Here is a 6,000-nt window from a genome sequence, read left to right as displayed (position 1 = left end):
TTTTAAATTATAATTAAAATAGAATCAAGTATTTAAAAAATAAAATATAAAAATTTTCAAATGTCTCCTTATTATATATATATATATATATATATATTTATTTTTATATCCTTCGCTAAGATCAACATCAAGCAAAAAAAATTAAATATTATATTTTTAATTTTGGTTTCATTATTCTAAAGAAACCAAAGATTTGGCCAAAATATTCAAATTTTATTGCAGGAAAAGTAAAATTATGGGAAAATAATGAAATCTTTCATTAATTAAATAGAGTGATAATTGAAATAGTTTCCTTAATTATATAAATTACTAATTGAATATGAATTTAATTTTAAATTAAAATACCTTTCTTAATTGAATAAACTACTAATTGTATCTGAATTTTATTTTTTTTATTTTTGAGAAAAATATGAATATAAGTTTACTCATTTAAAACTTTATAATATACAATAAGGTCAATTTATTTTAAAGCACGATATTAATATATTAACATGCTAATATTAGCATATTGACAATGTAAATGAAATGATATTATTATAAATAACTTACCTACAATTTATAATCTATCTATCTATAATTTATATCTATCTATATATCTATATCTATATCTACATCTATCTATAATATTTATCTATAATATATACTATATACAAATGTGAGAATATGAGAATAATGAGATTTTCGATAGCACCGTTATAAAATTATATTTTATTTATTGATTAGATATAATTTATTAAATAAATACATATAGATAATTAAGTATTTCAAAATTTTAAGTTTTTATTGTTTTTATCTTTTTTTAATATATTTTTAATAAATATATATGATAATCAAACATTTAAAAATTTTTTATATTTTATTTTTCAAATTTATTTTTAAAATTTTTGATTGTATTTTTATTATAATTTATTTTCTTTAGGAGAGAGATAAAAAAAAGGAAAAAAGTATATTTTTTATGATATTCTTTTTTATGTTTGTATAATTTGATTGGATATATATTTTTAAAAATAAAATTTCAAATAGAATATAAATAATTAACCCTTTCAAAATTTCAAAATTTTTACTTTTTAAATTTTATTTTTAAATAAAATGAATATATATATGTGTGGGATGATAAACAATTGAACATTTTAATTTTAAAAATATATATAATATTTTATTATTATATCTATATGTCTATATATATTGAAACGTATTTATCAGGTGATGTTGTATAATTGTACATATCTAATTATAATGAACTTTAAATAAATGACGATATAAATTGAATTGAATTGTGTGTATATACATATTGCTATTTTATTAACCGTTATATTTACATTAATTTTACATGAAATTTTATTTTAACAATACAAAAATTTAAATAATATAAAACAAAAATTATAATCAATATTTTTTTGGTACATTAAGAAAGGAAACAAAGCTAACTAAAGAAGACTTTGGTGTGACCCACACCAGCTAGATCTTGAGGTAAGAGAGAGGTGACATTCGAAGGAGGGCTATGAAGAACTTGGAAGTCTTGAGCACAGACAACAAAAATCTTGGATAGGCAATCAGCTAAGGAATTGACCTCTTGAAGATGTGAGAGATCCGCAGCTAAGGGTGGGACCGAATGAGCAATCTTATATTAGTCACTAATGAACTTAACCCTGCTGGAAGGTCCATTCCACCTTGCACCATTCGAACAACTATGAAATTGTCACTCTCAACTTGGAGAGGAAGGAAAAAGTGAGCCAACGCAAGCTTAATTCCATGAAACAAAGCCCATAACTCAATACTCAGTACTAAAGTGATCACAACTTTAGCGACAAAACCAAGTTACCAACAATCCAAAGAGTCGAACAAGTCCACCACCAAACCAGGACTAAGAAGCCTGGGGACCGAACATCAATATTTAACTTGAAGGATCCAGTCTTCGGACTTGAAGGATCCAGTCTTCGGTAGAACCCATGTGGTCCACCTATCCATCGATGGAGAAGAGTTACTGCTTGGAATAGTTACTCTATCGGTAGTATCCAGGTATTGCCTAGCAAAAAGATATGCCTAATGCTGAATAACATGAGTTGGGGTTGCATGCTCTTTGAACACCACCTTGTTTCGATTTTTTCTAGATAAACCATTATACCGTTCCAAAAAACGAGGCCCAAACCATTAAACTTCAAGTTACTAGAGGCAAGATTTAAAGAATCCCAGTCCGAGATGCTAAGATCAAGCTTGAAAAAGACATCTCAAAATTTCGGGTGAACTGACAACTGCCAAATACCAATAACCTCGGCACAATCCCGTATGGTGTGCATGCATGTCCCTGCTGCAGGACAGCGTACGGGGTACTCAATATGCTGGGTGAGATGGCGAGGCCATCATTCAGTGTTGATTAGTAAAAAGATTATGATGAAGAAGCCAAAGAAAGCTTCCTATCTGTTGGTAACCTTGCCATTTCCAAATTCTCATCCAAGAGGCATTCCCTTAATTTGTCTCTTGGGGATATAATAGCTTAAAAGTATATTTGATTGTTAAGTTACCTGACGAAGAGGGTCCCTAAAAAACCAAATCATCGCCAAGCTCCCCAGTCGAAGCTGGGATAGCCTGGACCTTCTGCACAAACTCATCAGATAGGAAGTGATGCAACAGGCTCAGATTCCAATCACCATCTGGAGCAACATACATAGCGGCCTTATGATCCTTCATGTCATTCGTAATGGCTATTATTGCAACATCAATCAACTTAACACCAGCATCGATCTAAGGGTCAGTCAAAAAGCGGATAGAAAGACCATTACCTAATGCCCACACCATGCTAGTAGTTAAATGATGAAAGATCTGCTTTATTCCCTTGGCCACTGCAGATAAGTTTGAGCCATATATCCAGGATAGGATAAGCTCTTCACCAAGCTTATATTTGGATCGAAGTACTTGGACCCATAGCGCCTACCAGTCATAAATCAAACCCCAACACAACTTAAGCAAAAATATCCCATTTAAATCGGATAAGCACCGAAAACTAAGGCCACCAACTTGCTTTAGGGATTGAATTCGCTCCCATGGGACTAGTGCCATCTTTCGATTAGCATCAATCGCTCCCCAAACAAACTTACGACAATTCTTCTCAATCTTATTTCACAACCCAGCTGGTATTCTCGTCGTCTTCATCGAATAAATTGGAATAGCAGCCAAAACCGACCTGCGTGAGAGTGATTCTTTCAGCAAGAGAGAGCTAAAACGCCTTCTAATTTGCAAGCGGAGTAGTGACCAAATCAAGAATATGCTGGTAAGTATGTCTCGTTCTTCCACGCAATATGGGCATACCTACAGACTTGCCAAAGTTCTCAGTCTCCTTGAAAGCCAAGTGAGCGGTCAGATTCTGTCTTTTGGCGAGATCGACATGCTTAAAGTAATAGACATAATTTTACTAGAATTAATCTTTTGCCCAGAGTAAGCGGCCAAATCCTGTCTTTTAGCGAGAGGGACATTCTTAAAGTAATAGACATAATTTTGCTAGAATTAATCTTTTGCCTAGAGCGAGCCCAGAAATCAGTGAGAAGCCCATTAATAACATCCGCCTGGTTTGTATCAGCTTCGATGAATAAAAATAAGTCATCCGCGAAAAATAAATGAGTGAGCGAGGTTCCATTACGTTGTAAGGAGATGGGTTTCCATAGCCTTTGGTGAACAGCCAAAGAAATAGCTTGAGCAAGTCTGTCTCAAGGTTTACTTTAATAGCCATAACCCCCATCCGCCCCCTTCTTTTATCGCATGGAGTGGATAATTTCCTGTGCAAGAATGATATTATCAGTAATTTTTCGCCCCTGTATAAAGCTTATTTGAGTGGGTCCTACGACTGTAGAAAGTAAAAGCTTAATTTCATTCACAATAATTTTAGTGACTAGTTTATACATCGCAGAACAGAGATTAATGGGTCTAAATTACGATATAGTTGTGGGATTACTTATCTTGGGAATGAGCATTAGGATAGTTCCATTTAATGTCGCATCCATGGTATAAGTCGAGAAAATTCTACAACAGACTGAATGAGCAAACACTAACCAATTTTTCTAATAGAAACTCGCTTGGAGCCCATCTGCTTCGGAGCTTTCCACCGCTTCATGTAGAAGAGAGCTCCTTTCACTACCTCATCAGTAAACGAGAGAGCCAGGCTATGTAAGCCTCCTTCATGAATAGTCAAAAACAATCAAGAGATGAGAAAAATAGGAGAAATCGAGCATTCTTCTGTAAACAAACCCGCAAAGTAATTTCGAGCCATATGTTTTAACATTGGGCCATCATCAATCCAAGCGCCATTTTTTTCCCGAAGCATTTCAATCCGATTAAACTTATGCCAATTAATGGTTTTTAAGTGGAAATAAGCAGTGTTCCTGTCTCCCCACTATATCTAGTCGGCTCTTGGTTTCTGTATGCAGATTAATTCCTCCTAGTATAGGACCTGATCCAGCTCTACTTAAAGTCGCATGTCTAGCACATACAATTTATTAGTTGGGTAGGACTAAAGAAAATGTTGAATACCAGCTATTTGGAAGAGGTTTCTTTTTTGCTTAAAAATGTTGCCAAAAACTGTATAGTTCCACTCTTTGAGCTGATGTGTAAAAGAAGAAATAGTGGAACTGATGGTAGATAGAGTTTTGAAAGCAAAACATTATATGTGTTCATCTTTTTTCGAAGTATGAAAGGGTTTTCAACTAAATTACACATGGAGAAGCATTTCTCGAGCTAAATGGGTTATTGGCCGAGGCTATAGGTGGAGAATGGGTGATGGGACTGTGTAAACATGTATTTTTTATACCATTATATTGTTAGAAAACTATTACAAAAATTGTTGTTCGAATCAGTATTCAATCGTCAAAAGTCAAAGTAAAACTCTAAAAGTCGAAAGTGACTTTTATCCACTCTTTTGATCATAACTTAAGCTACGAATAGTTCTTTTGAATAATTAAAACTAGACTTCTCAAACTTTTGTAACGGCATATTGCACGCCAAAATCCGACTAAAGACAAGTGAGAACGAAGCCTTATAAGTCATGTTAATGGTATAAGAAAAGTCAAAGTCAGGGCTTAAAGAGGGCTATTCGTAAGTGGCTGGCAGCCGTTGTAAATGGCCTTGCAGCCGTTGCAACTTACCCTGGCAGGGCTCGGTCCCTTGGTCTTCTCTGCCACGAATTGACTATGGTTATTCGTTAGAACTAAGAACCTAAAATAATTGGAGATATTGATTAGATGTCTACGGGCTGATCTTGATAATCTATGACAAATCTGCTTCATAGAAGAATTGGAATGAGAACAGATTACAATCCATAGAAGTCGTGGTTTATTTTATGGCATTGAAATTAATGCTTCCATATGTGAGGAACTCATTCCATGAGAGCCACACCATCATCTAGTTCCAAACCCTCTTACTCCTCTTGAGGTAGTCCTCTTCATATAATTAAGAAAACCAATCATATCACGTTTGATTGACAGTAAAAGCGAGAATTTGACTGCTCAATTCAAATGGAATAGAATTAATGCTAACCAAATAAATTAAATTTTTTATATAAAATAAATAAATCAAATAGAGTTTATAAGATTGAGGCAACTTTGATAGTTTGATTATTTAGCTTAACTTAAATTTTGAGTTAAATTGGTTTAATTTTACAGTTTTTCAAATTTTCAATTTTATATAATAAAAAATGAAGCAAATTAAAAAAGTTCATTTCTTACACTAAAATTAAAATTAGATTAAATTTTTTTAATTTTAAACCGAACTGAATCAAAAGATAAAAACTCAATAACTAGCATATGCACCAAATTTAAAACATCAAATTGATTAAAATGAAGAACAAATTATTTTTCATTAGAAGTTAGTTGAGCAGAGAAAATCAGATGGTGCAACAATTGGATGGATCTGCAGCGTATAGGGCCCACTGATTACAAAGGGTCTTTAACTTGTAATAAATTATTCTAACCCACGATACCAGATTCTGAAAGCTTCCTTTATTATTATTTTTTT

The sequence above is a fragment of the Jatropha curcas genome, chromosome 2, assembly GCF_041381405.1.
Source record: "Jatropha curcas cultivar XTBG-Jc1 chromosome 2, XTBG_Jcur_1.0, whole genome shotgun sequence".
Classification (NCBI taxonomy): Eukaryota; Viridiplantae; Streptophyta; class Magnoliopsida; order Malpighiales; family Euphorbiaceae; genus Jatropha; species Jatropha curcas.
This window is presented reverse-complemented; position numbering follows the sequence as displayed.